The sequence below is a fragment of the Cryptomeria japonica genome, chromosome 2 (genome assembly GCF_030272615.1).
Source record: "Cryptomeria japonica chromosome 2, Sugi_1.0, whole genome shotgun sequence".
Lineage (NCBI taxonomy): Eukaryota > Viridiplantae > Streptophyta > Pinopsida > Cupressales > Cupressaceae > Cryptomeria > Cryptomeria japonica.
The window spans coordinates 449360479-449373769 of NC_081406.1; the positions used below are offsets into that span (position 1 = coordinate 449360479).

General features: G+C 35.5%; 1 non-coding gene across 1 annotated transcript; it reads right to left on the reverse strand.

Moving 5' to 3' along the window:
• Positions 1-1424: 1424 nt before the first annotated feature.
• On the reverse strand, positions 1425-1543 carry LOC131031625 (5S ribosomal RNA). Its single transcript, XR_009103071.1, has one exon. It is a non-coding gene; the product is annotated as a 5S ribosomal RNA (ribosomal RNA).
• Positions 1544-13291: the final 11748 nt, after the last annotated feature.

The window sequence follows — 13291 nt, forward strand, 5'->3', positions numbered from 1 at the left end:
ATTATTTTCATACTTATCTGAGTTTAGCTCTATCTTATCCTCTTTTGTTTCCTCGTTATGGTTGCTACCTTTAGATTTTCTTTCTCCATGATCTAGATCCTTGTCACTCTGCTCCTTCTCCTGATGATCTATTTTTTCATTATCTCCTTTCTTTGATTCATTTCCCAATTCTTTGATGAACTCTTCCTCTGTCCTTCCAACCTAAGACTGCTTTTCCTAATCTATATTATTAGAATCCGAAGCTTTCAAAGAGCTGTCTATTTTTTTCCAAACTTTAGCTTGGGGTTGAGACTTGACCACATTATTTGGATATTTTTTAGCCCAATGCCCTGGTTTTTTACAGTGAAAGAAAGAAAAAGGGATTGATTCATAAACAATATTCTGCTTCAATTTCCCAAGTTTAGATTCTATCTCTATCTCCTCTGGCATGTTTGTTTCAGGTCCAACTCCTACACATATCCTGGCATAAATAAGCCATCTTTTGGATGTCATGATTGGATCAATAGAAATAAGCTCCCCGAAGGCATTGGCTATTCCTGCAAGCACATCTTCCTCCTAGTATTCCATTTGGATCCCAGGGAGCTTAATCCAGACAGGAAATTGAACCAAAAAAAAAAATTCTCTTCCCACATTAGGGTACCACTTTTGGATGTACATGATATATTTTCCTATCGCCCATGAACCCATGTAGAGGATGTTTCTTTGATCCTCCTCACAAGAGAAAGAGAAGGACATGCAACCTTTGTTCATAGCGACCACATCTACTTGACCTTTCAAGATCCACTTTCTTTTGACGAATCCACGAATGATCTCAATATTTGGTCTCGTCCCAAAAAATTTACCAATCAAAGTATTTTCCATTCTAGCAATATTATGGTCTATGATTTGGTCAGGAACAGAGATGGTGAACTTACCCTAAGACACATTCGAGGTATTTTTGATTGGAGGCAAGGACGACTTACCTTTGGGTTTGACCCCAAACAAAAAGGACCACTTACCAATATGTCCATTCAATCTGGGTCCCCCCTTAAGACCCTCTAAGATTTGTGGGTTCTTGAGATCCCTTCCAGAAGATTCTTTACCTTCCATTGTTTCCTCTGAACCACTAGCCGCTTGTTGTCCTAGAGCCCCTCCCGTTTTGCCACCTCCCAATTTTGAAATTTGAACCCGACCTTTCTCGCTACCTGCTGCAATCTTCTCCTCACGTGGTCTTGGTCCTCCCCCTGGGTCCCCCGAATCCAAGGGAGCATCGAGATCCTTACCACCTGAGCTCCCCCCTTCTACAAGACTCTCTGAATCTTCTGTGGCAAGCTGTCCCAGCTCTGAATTAGAACTTCCGCTCAAAAAATATGAATTCTGGACCCGACCGCTCTCCATGATTCCTCTTGTTGAATGCTTCTCCTTTTACTCTGATACTCTTAAAAAGGGTGCAACACCGGGACTTCCCAGGAGGTCACCCATCCTAGTACTACTTCAGCCCAAGCGCGCTTAACTGCGGAGTTCTGATGGGATCTGGTGCACTAACGCTGGTATGATCACACCCATTATTTCATTGTTATTTAGGAGTAATAATTAGATTTAGAGTTACGATTCACTCTTTGATAGTCTAATTTATGCAATTTATGCCTATTTAATGCCTAATAACAGTTTCTTTAAATGATTTAATTAACTAATTTATTCTTCAAATTCCAATTCCAAATCCTCAAATTCTAATTTCATTAATTTTTTCTAATTTCATTTATTTCTTCTAATGTCATTCACATTCAAATTCTTCTAATTTCTCCTAATTTCAAATACATGTGCATGATTTCAAAAATCAAACTGAAAATCAAAGTCAAGTTCTAAATATATTCAAATAATAAATTGAATTTAAAATAAATTCAATATTTGAATTAAATCTCATGCAAAGATTAAATTGAAAATCAAAGTCAAAGATCAAGCACATGCTAAATTAATTGATTCAATTAATTAATTAATTAAATTATTATCTTTTCAATCTCTATTTCTATCTTCCACTTTGTTTTTTTCTCAATCAGCTTTCAATTAGTTAACTATTCAATCTATTTTAATTGATTGTTTAAATTAATTGATTAATTACATCATTTCTTTAATTCTCTCCAAACATTCTTTTTCTATCTTCTAGATAGCTTTTTCTAAATAAAGTTTTCTTTGTCATCAATCAATTATCCTCCAATCATTCTTTTTCATCTTTCAATCAGCTTTTTTCTCAATCAATTAACTCAATTAACTATTCAATCTATTTTGTTCCACCCACAAATTAGTAGTTCAACTATCAATTAGCATGTGAGCTCACTTCTATTCCACCTCTCAATCAATTTCACCCAAAAATCTATAAATTCAGCATTCAATCTCCATTTTCAACAATCATACAATCATGAACAATCACGAACTTTGAATCTTTGTGTCAATTGTAGGTTGTCAGCGAAATATCTGAGAGCAATCATACCACAAACAAGAGAAGAACAATGGAAGCCATATGTAGTCATGGAATAGGGAGTTTTTAATTGAATATTTGATATTCCTATTACTTGTTTTGTGGTATTTCATTGGTTTATTTTTGAATTGCTTGAATAGTTAAGGGATTCATGATTCTCCTTATTTCCTGTTTAGTAATGATGATTTTAATCATACACAAATATCATAAAAAAGATTGATAATGACAATCAAAGGTTGTGGCACAATCAAAGTTTTTAAAAGAAATATATTTGATATATTTTGAACAAAGATAGATTTGAATAGGATGATACCACCCAATTATGCTCCTGAAATTTAAGGAAAAAAGTGCGGAACCATGTTGGTGGGCGCCAAGGTCCTATCAAGTTTTTTCCAAATTTCTAGGGATGCAAGCTATCGTAATTCTAATGGAAATTTCATCTTGGTGGCTCTAACAATAATGTTTAAATATATGAAATATTCTTCGAGAGTTTAAATTAAGGTAGGATGAAGGATAGATCATTATAAAATGATAAAGGGCACACCTGGAATTAAGGGCCCAAATAAGAGTGTGATGATGTAATAAGGTGGAATAAGACCCATAATATTGAATTAAATATTAATTAATTACAATAAAGGTCCTATAATACATAGAGGAAAGGGAAATCTAAAATATGTGCTAGGAGAGTTTGAAATTGCAAACACTAATAAAGTTGTACAATTTGCAACTCTACATTAGCATTGTTTTACTTATATCTAATTTTGTAGGTGTATTTGATATCTTTCATAACCTAGGATCTTCTTCCTTACCACTTTTGTGTTGCATGTTATTTTTTCAGTCTAGTTGACTTTTTTTGGTAAATTGTTGACTTTATTAAAGTTTCTTTCTTTCTTAAATATTTTTCTATCTAAAGGAAAGCAAATTAATTATCTAAGAACCAATAAAAGTCGAGCAATTTTTATGAGGAAATGGCTCTGCATTTTGGCGATCAACATTCTCATTAGGGCAAGGGTTTCAATACTACTGGAAGGCCTCCATCTACCGGCAGGGCTCCCCCTCCACAAAATCAACCGTGGCAACTGGTGAAAAGAAGAAGAGCTGCTAGGGCAGAAAGAAGGGAGGCTATGGCTCCTTTAAAGCAGTCAAATGTGTGGGCAATCCCCATTACCTCACAAATCCCTGGCTGTGCCACTAAAGCAAACCATATACCACTGGGATTTTGGTCAACTGCATCTGGACCTAGCCACCCCCTTCAAAAGCCACAACAGATCTCTCAACCACACACCTATCATACAAAGGGTTTTAGAAGACTTGTCGAGGATGGAGGAAAGGCAATGCCATACCGTTGCCCTAATTTAGTTAACTCTGAGCCTACATCAAGGATGGGGAGCTCACTTCACCATGGAAGCAAGAATTCTCTCAAGGCAACAAGGAGCAAGGGTGCCCTAAAACTGATAACTCCCAACCTGGATTGCATTAAGATCCCGACTCCCAAAGACGCCATGGAATTGAGGAATTATTACAGAGAGAACGATCTCTTTGCAAAATGGAGAGGTAATGATCAACCTCTCATAGGAATAGTTGAAAGGTGGAACAAAACATTCCACGGGTAGGTAAGTATCACTACCCTAGCTAATAATTTTTTGTATATTGAATGTTACAAAAAGTCTCAGAAATCTAAGCTATTGCATGAAGAACATGTCTTTTACAAAGCTGCAAATTTCAATTTTATTGAATGGCAACCCAAATTCGATGCTAATAAATATGAATTCAAATCAGCCTCGAAATGGGTAGTAATTCACAATGTTCCTATTGAATTAATGCATGCCAAAATTCTCATAGAAATTGGGGATAAATTGGTCAAATTCATAGCCGTAGAAGAGAATTGGTCGGATAAATCCAATATAAAACTGTTAATAGAAGTAAATAAGGGCATGGAAAATCTAAAAAACATAACCCTAGATACAGTAGATGGTAAATACATCTTAAAACTGGTATGGTATAATGACCTAGTCTCTGAAAATTTAGCATTTTGCAAAAGTTCTAACCCTAGCTTATAGAAGTCTCAGGCTAAGAAAATAGATAACTATAGAGTATCGAAGGACAAAGTAGATATAAAATTTAACAATGAGGGGCGGTTTTATCATAAACATTGGTCAGCAAGAGACTGATAATAATCTAACCCCCCCTCCTTCCTTGGTCCTACGTAACATTCCAAACAAAGCATAACATAACAATGAACCCCCTGTCTATGCTCATGGGGAACGAATTCAAATATAATTAAACAACGTTATCAAAAACTTAATGGGGAAATTAGCAGAAGAATTTGTAGAGGAGGTGTTCATTGATGCTCTGATAGATGGGGCAAATAATGACATCATCCTCAATTTAAAATATGAACTTACCCCCCTTAAGACTCGGTCCCTAAACAATAACCTGACTGAAGTTGTTCATGATGAAAACATTGCAGTTTCTCCCAATATGGAGGAATCCCCTGTTGTGGAAGAGCTGATTGCAAATGAGGAGAGAGAAGTCATTATTAACGAACTGATCAGAATGCAGGAATGGGAAAAAAACATAATATTAGACAATAACTTAATCAATCTACAAAATAGAGGCATCCTCCAGATGGGAGGTGAGAAATTGACTCCAGATTGTGGCAAATCCACTATCAACAAAAGAGGTCAGAAGTCTTTTTAGACAAACGAAAATGGATGGGGATGTGGAGGGGAAGGCCAAAATCACAACCCTATTGGGTCAGGGAAAGTTCCCCCTTCCCCCTTAAAGGAATAAATATATTAACATGGAATGTTAGGGGTATGGGGCTCCTAACAAACAATGCTTAATTAAGCGAAGCATATTGAAATATACTATGGACCTAGTACTATTGCAAGAAACAAAATTGGGTAAGACTGATATTGTCAATTTTAGCATAATTTCACCCAATGGCAGATGGAAATGGTGGAGTCTATAGGGGTATCAGGTGGATTGGGTATAATGTGGAAAAAGAACTCAATTGCATTTACATGCCATACCAAGATGCAAAACTGGATGACTGGTAAAGTAAGAGCCCTTAGCCTAAACCTTGAGTTTATCATCATAAATGTATATGACCCAATTCCAACATATAAGAAGAGATTAGTTTGGCAGGAAATTGAACACTTCTTAAATAATTAGGATGAGAAACACATCATCATAGGTGGTGACTTCAACACCATCTTGTACTCAACTGATTAAAGTGGAGGGGTAAAAACCATGAGACAGCCACAAAGAGACTTCGCAAACTGGATAAATAACAATAACCTCTTGGAAATCAGGTAAGATAGGTTTTCACACATGAAATAACAAAAGAAAAGGTTTCTCCAACATTGCAGAAACACTTGACATATTTTTTCTCAAAAGAGACCTGACCGACCTCAAAACAAAATTAAAACCTACCGTATTGTCATGGTCAGGCTTTGATCACTACTCGGTGCTATTAGAACTAATGGGGAAGCAAAGAAAATTGGGTGCCCTTTCAAGTTCAAACTGATGTGGTTTAAGCATGAAGACTTCCTCCCTAACATGCAGAAATGGTGGAATGATAGTGTCTTTGTAGGATCTAAAATGTATTGTCTTGTCTCTAAGCTGAAAGAGATTAAACACAAACTGCTAGAGTGGAACATAAAGAAATTCAAAAACATCTTTGAGGAGAAGTCAAGAATTGAAAAAGAGCTGGAAACTGTGAATAACATTGTGATGCAATACAGGATGACCCTAGAAACATACGAGGCAGAAAAAAAGCTTCTATGTGAATATGAGGGTATTCTGGCTAGAGAAGAGATATACTGGAAACAAAAATCTCAAGAGACATGGCTAGAAGATGGAGACAAAAACACTAAATTTTTTCACAACAGTGTCAAAATGAAAAGGGATGTAAACAAAATTACTCAGACAACCAATGACAGGGATTAGATCATTACGGAACAAAATCTGATCGCAGAAGATGCTACCAAGTATTTTGAAAATATTCTCAATAACTGGGAGCACTCAAACCTTCTTATTAATAGGACCTTATTGAAAAACATACCCAAATTAATAACAAAGGATGATACTCAAATGTTGAACTCCAAAATCACCCATGAAGAAGTTAAAGCTACTCTGGCACAATTCCAAGGCGATAAGGCCCCTAGATCGAATGGCTTCCCTGCTGGCTTTTTTCAGAAGTGTTAGCACATCTTAGGGGACAAGGTCACTGATGCCCTGGAATCTGCCCAAAATGCAGGGAAGTTCCCGAATGAAATCAATAACACCTTTCTAGCCTTACTCTTGAAAAAGGAGAACCCCTCAAAGTGGGAAGAATTCAGGTCCATTTCTTTATGCAACATGACTTAAAAACTAATAGAAAAAGTCATAGATAATAGACTAAAAAAACTACTGCCAGCCAAAATATCATAAGAACAAACTGGTTTTGTACCCAATATATCAATTTTGGATGGGATTATCATAGTCTAGGAAGCGATCAATTCCAATCAGTTCCAAGGGTAGCCTAATATGCTGATAAAATTAGACATTAAAAAGGCTTATGACAAAGTGGATTGGTATTTCCTTTGTAGCTACATGAAAGCCTTTGGCTTTAACAAACAATGGGTGAATTGGGTCCACTTCTACATATCAAACCCAAGGTTCTCAATCTTACTAAATTGGAAATCAGAATGCTTCTTTGGAGCTACTAGGGGACTCAGACAGGGAGACAAGCCAAGGAAATCAAGAGGATATTACAATCTTATGGGCTGGCATTTGGGGAAATGATCAATAAGGAAAAATTGGAGATATTCTTTTTCAACATGAAAGCACAGGAAGAGTTTAGAATAGCTTCATTTCTAGGGTACAAAATTGGCCATCTACCATTCTCATATTTAGGAATGCCTCTAGACAAAGGTATTGGAACCAATAAACTCTGGGATCCCCTGATTGAGAGGGTTAGGAAAAATTTGTCATCTTGGAAAGCCTTATGGGTGATGGGGGCAGGAAGACTAACCCTCATAAAGATAGTCTTGGTAGCAATGCCTATCTATCTACTATCATGTATACCACTCCCGAAAGGGGCCTATAAGAAATTAACTCAAACAATCAGAGATTTGTATTGGAATGACATAGAGGATAAGAACAAAATCAAACTAATATCATGGGACAAGATATGTCGAGAAAGGAGTGATGGAGGCACATGAATTAGGAAACTACTATGGTAGAATAAGGCCTTAAGGGCAAAACTAGCATGGAGAATGTACACATCCTCATAATCCAAATGGGCCAAAATCCTTAGGAATAAATATATATCAAGTAATCAGAGAGAAGCAGTATTTAGGGATATAGACCCACCCAAGGTTTCTAGAATCTGGAACTTTATAAAAGAATGTCACATACTCATATCTAATCATCTATCCTGGGATATTCGTGATGGTAAATCTGCCTTGTTTTGGGAAGACTCTTGGGGGGGATACCCTTTGATAGAAAAACTAATGGATACTATCGGTATAAAGGACCAAATGAAACTTTATGGGGTAATCATGTAAGGGATTATACAACAATGGAACTAGAATTGACAATTGGATGGAAATGGAAAAACATGCACCCATTCATGATGGACATCGAATCCCATGAACTATACCAAATTATTGGATGCAGAATAATAATATTCAGACTTGGGCCAAATGACATAATATGGTCTAGATCAAAGGATGGATAGTACAACTGTAAAGATAGTTTTAGAACCATATATGATGAGGCAAACACTGCCAAGGACTACATCCCAAATACACTATGCTGGGACAAATTTTGTCTCCCAAAAGTTGGTTTCTTTGCTTGGGTTGCAATTCAAGGGAAGGTCCTAACTGCTAAACAATTTAAACTTAGAGGCTATGAAGGGTCCTCAATATGTCTCTTATGCAAAGAAGATGAGGAGACAAATGACTTTATCTTCACAACTTGCAACTACACACATAAATGTTGGTATTGGCTGATGGCTCAACTAGGTTGGTCAGGCACCCTTATCCCTTCCTTGATGGAATGGTTCAAAGGTTGGTTGATCATCAAAAGGAATAGTATCTTCCACAACTTATGGATATTTATTCTAGTAGTAGTAATCTTCCACAACATCATAAGACATTTACAGACTGGGATAACTTCATCAGAAGGTAGTGGAAGGGGATTAAAATTCCTCCATTTACTAGGAAGGGTGGAATAGATAAAACTGAAGCAAGGAAAGCTTGAAAATGGGTTCCCCCAGAGATTGGATGGTTTAAACTCAACTTCGATGGAACATCCAGAGGTAATCCAGGGGTGGTAGGTGCAGGTTGTATAATACATTTGGATGAGTGGAGCTACATTGGCTCTAAATCCATATATCTAGGTCAATGCACTAACAATAAGCTAGAACTATTGGGCCTAATAGAAGGTTTAAATCTGTGCAAACAATTGAAAATATCTAAATTGGAAATAGAAGGTCACTCAGCCATTATAATTAACACAATGAGAACTAGAACAATGCCAAACTGGGAACTTAGAAATTTGTTGGATAGAGCCCTATCTCTACTAGAAAGCTTTTGCACATTACACAATAAATCACATATATAGAGAGGCTAATACATTGGCAAATAATCTAGCCAATATAGGGGCAGATGGAATGAATAAAACCACATCCTTGACATCTAGACATTCAGAACAAGTAACTCATGGGCAGCCATGGGCTTCAAAGGTATAGTTCATAGCTTCTATATGTACAATAACCCCTACCAACACATTCTCATATTTTCATTTACATACCTCCATTGACATATGTATTTGCAAACATATATATGTATATGCACAGATAGCGAGATATATGTACATATATATTCATACTTATATACTTGTATGTGCATGCATGTATATATATGACAGGTTTTGTTCGATTGCTTAAAGAAATCATGCATTGGAAATGCTAGAGTGAAAGGCTAATAGATAATCATTAAAAAGTAATCAACATTTTTATATTCGAAACAACAAGGCATTATGGGGATGGAGACCTGTCAGATTTATCTGATAATAATCATACCGCATACCATGAGGTGAATAGTCACTCATCACATAACAACTTATCTCTCAACCGAGATTGAAACTTAACCTACCAATAGTGTCAGTTATCAAAACCAATATATCTAGTGGCAACACTCACAATTTAACTCTATCATAAACAATAGATTCTGGTATTTGCTTGTGCCTAGAAAAGCATGAGATGTGTTTTGTGGGAGAGATATCTAAAAATTGTTGGTCTGTTATTCTGAGGTCGGAGGATGACTTAGTCATTCATGCGACCAAGAGGATTATGAGAAATGAGCTTATGAACACAGAGCATAGGAAATGAGTCAACAATGACATCCCTGTGGGGTTTGTAGCCATATTACTTACAATGGGAGAAGAAAAGGTAGATATAGCCTCATTGTGCAGGTTAATATTCGATAACGAATACCTGGTTAATCTAGAGCTGGATATCAAATGTGTTGATGATAATCTCTATATCCCTTATCCAAAAGATTACATCAAATCTTCAGAAGCCATAGACAAAGGAGAATCACTCGAAATAGATTTTAAGAGGCTCATTCTTATCATCAAGGACCATAAACTCTACTTGCAGCGATAACTAGATATAACAAGGAATATTACATTCCTTAAACAATGGCTTAGTGTGGTAAAAGAGCCAAAAGGAGATTGGTGGGTAAGCTATATGGTTGATGATGGTTGGACCCCATTACAAGCTGAAAACCCCATCGACATGGGGGTTGAGGAGACATAGGCTTCTAGCACAGAAGCCATAGATGATAAGGATGAATAAGTAATCTCCATAACATAGTTTTTTTTGTATGTGGATATAATTACTCTAATACATAGGGAAGAAGGATCTCTAGATAGTAAACTTTACACATAGATCTGATTATGAATGCATTTTGACAAAAGGGTTGATTGGGACAGGACATATACTTAGAAATGTATGGCTCTATTATAATATAGATAAATAAGGGCAAGGCCACTAATTTGGTATTATTGACAATACATGTATATATATACTGAAATAGCATAGTTTAGAATCAAGATTTATCTTTCAGTCAGGCATATACTCTAATGTTGGTTTTCTTATATTAGCATCTCAAACATGACTAAGTAGGTATGACCTAAGGCCGCTCGCATACATCTATCTCCAGGATGCAAAGATAGGAAGTATTTTTCGTAACACCTGCATATTTGGCTTAATCTAGCATTTGCATTAAGACACTTTTGTGATTAGAATGTTAAGGTAATATTATGGATAACATGATAGATGGGTTGTATTATTATCAGTCTCTTGATGACCAGTGTTTATTTCACAAATGTTATTGTAACCTGGGTAATCTTTCATATTATAGTCAACAGTATGATCCTAGAGCTGACTCAATATAAAATAAGCCTAGGTTACAATAACAATAGTGGAAAGTATAAGAAAAGCTTGCTGAGATAATAGTAGTTCTTTCATTTTTTGCACTAACACTTCATGAAGTGATCTGCAGTAGGATTGTGTTGTGAATCTGTCTTGCAGGTGACATAGTAAGTCAGAAGGCAATGAAATATGGTAAAGGTGGAAAATTTTCACAAGGAAGACTATTGAAAGCAAGTTTGCACAAGGAAGATTATAGAAATTACCTATGATGGGCCCTTTTACGCCTAGAATGAAGGGATTGTAAAAGAAAATATGCAATGCAATAAATGATGTAAATTTTAATACTAGCTATTGACTAGACCTAAGGTCCTGGGAAAGGTCGGAGGTTTTCTCCTCTCCGCTCTTTCCTACCGGCTCCCGCACTGAACAGAGATTATAATTTTATTTATTAAATAAAATATGGCTTCGGCCTTTTACCGAGATAATAAAAATTATCTAAGAACCAAGTCTTTTGAGTTGTGATAATGATAATGAATGTCTATAGGTGGGTAGATTATAATAATTTTGTTTATCATTCGACATGGAATACAAAGAAAAATATATAAATAACCTTATTTCAAATCTAAATATGGTTATCATTTCTACTTGGAACTTCAACTTGCAATGATTGGTTCACATGTACTTTAAACCTGCAAAACTCAAATGCTTGCATTCTATTTTGGGAGGCCCAAAAAATGATTCATTAAAACAATGATACCTTTGCGAATATGGGAGAATGCAAATGAAGCCTTAAAACACCTCAAGGTATCTTCTTTTGAATGAAGCTTTAAAACACCTCAATATATCTTCTTTCATAATTGTTTTGACATGCAATATTTTGTCATGACTAAAACAAACTGAAATGGTATGGGAAAAAGACAATAAATAAAAATAAGCCTAAAAATGAGATATCAGAGGTTAGATGTGAAATTATACTTGGTCACAAATTTTCTCCTATGAGATTTAAAAGATAAATTTTATGTTACATGTATCTCGATGATATTTTTTAAAGAATTTATAAGAGTTCTCTAGGAAAATAAAAATTTTCCCTAGTTTTTAGACTTTATTTTTGGGGCAAAATGATCATAACATTGAATTAGCTCAACAAGAAATGAAGAAAAAAAACAAATGGGACATAAATGTTCCACAAGTTACAATAGTTAATTTGAATTTGGAACTCTAGAACAAAAAAGAGCCTACCAACCCAAAATGAAATGTTTTACTAAATTAAGATCTAATTCGGGAAGGAAAAAAATAACAAGGAAGGATAAATCCTCAAGATAAATGAGTGTAAACAAAACGATGTAATATGAAATAATTTTGTCAAGGAAGCTTTTATGCTAAAAATTGAAAATAGCCAAATCATATACACTTAATTGAGAAAATAACAAACATTCATGTAATGCCCTTGTGACCACCTCAATATTTCCATTAGAGGGTGCACATTGAAAATGATACCAAGTCAATACTTCCTCAAGCTCTTTTTTCCCTTTCCATATGCACAAGAAGATATTTAAGATCAATGGATAGAAAACATTAGTAAATGGTTATGATAAATACTATGACGAAACTGTTAGACACTTCAAATAACCAAAAGACAACTGAGAGAGGGGGTGAATCAGTTATCACAGATTACCAAAACATTTAGCAATTAAAACTTTAATACCAAAACCCAAAACATTAATACCGGAATGCTTAAACCAAATACTAGAATAGCAGTTAAACCAATTAAGCATAAACAATAATCACAAAATAAATACCATCCACATGACACCAAGATTTATATGTGGAAAACCTGGTAAAGGGAAAAACCATGGTGGGAAGCCTACCCACAGTCAGATAATACTTTTGTAGTAAGTATGTGAATTACAATTGAGGGGCCTGCACATGCAAGAAGGCCAACAACCTAGATTCCACTGCTCATCACAAAAGGAGCCTCACTTACTACATAGAAATCTAGACTACAATCTGGAAGAGGAGTTGAACTGCAAAGATAGCATCTCCAATGCCTAAGTAAAGTTTCGGTTAAGCTCAATACCAGAGGACTAAATCCTCTTACATAAACCCAATTTGATCTCCAATGATCGACCAAATCCTTTGCCTGAATGATATTACATTATTTGCACATTACATATCCTCACATATGATTTACAATGAGATCTTACATCATATATATACAAACCCTTGACCATAAATAATCAGGTCGGCCATCAAACAATAAACCAAATACATAATTACAAAATATGTTAGCCTTAGACCAAAAAAATAATATCCAACACATAAGACATCCTAGAAACACATCGAGAGGTCCAATCCACATGTTACATTAAGCTGGTCCATAACCTAGATCAACCGAGATCCAATAT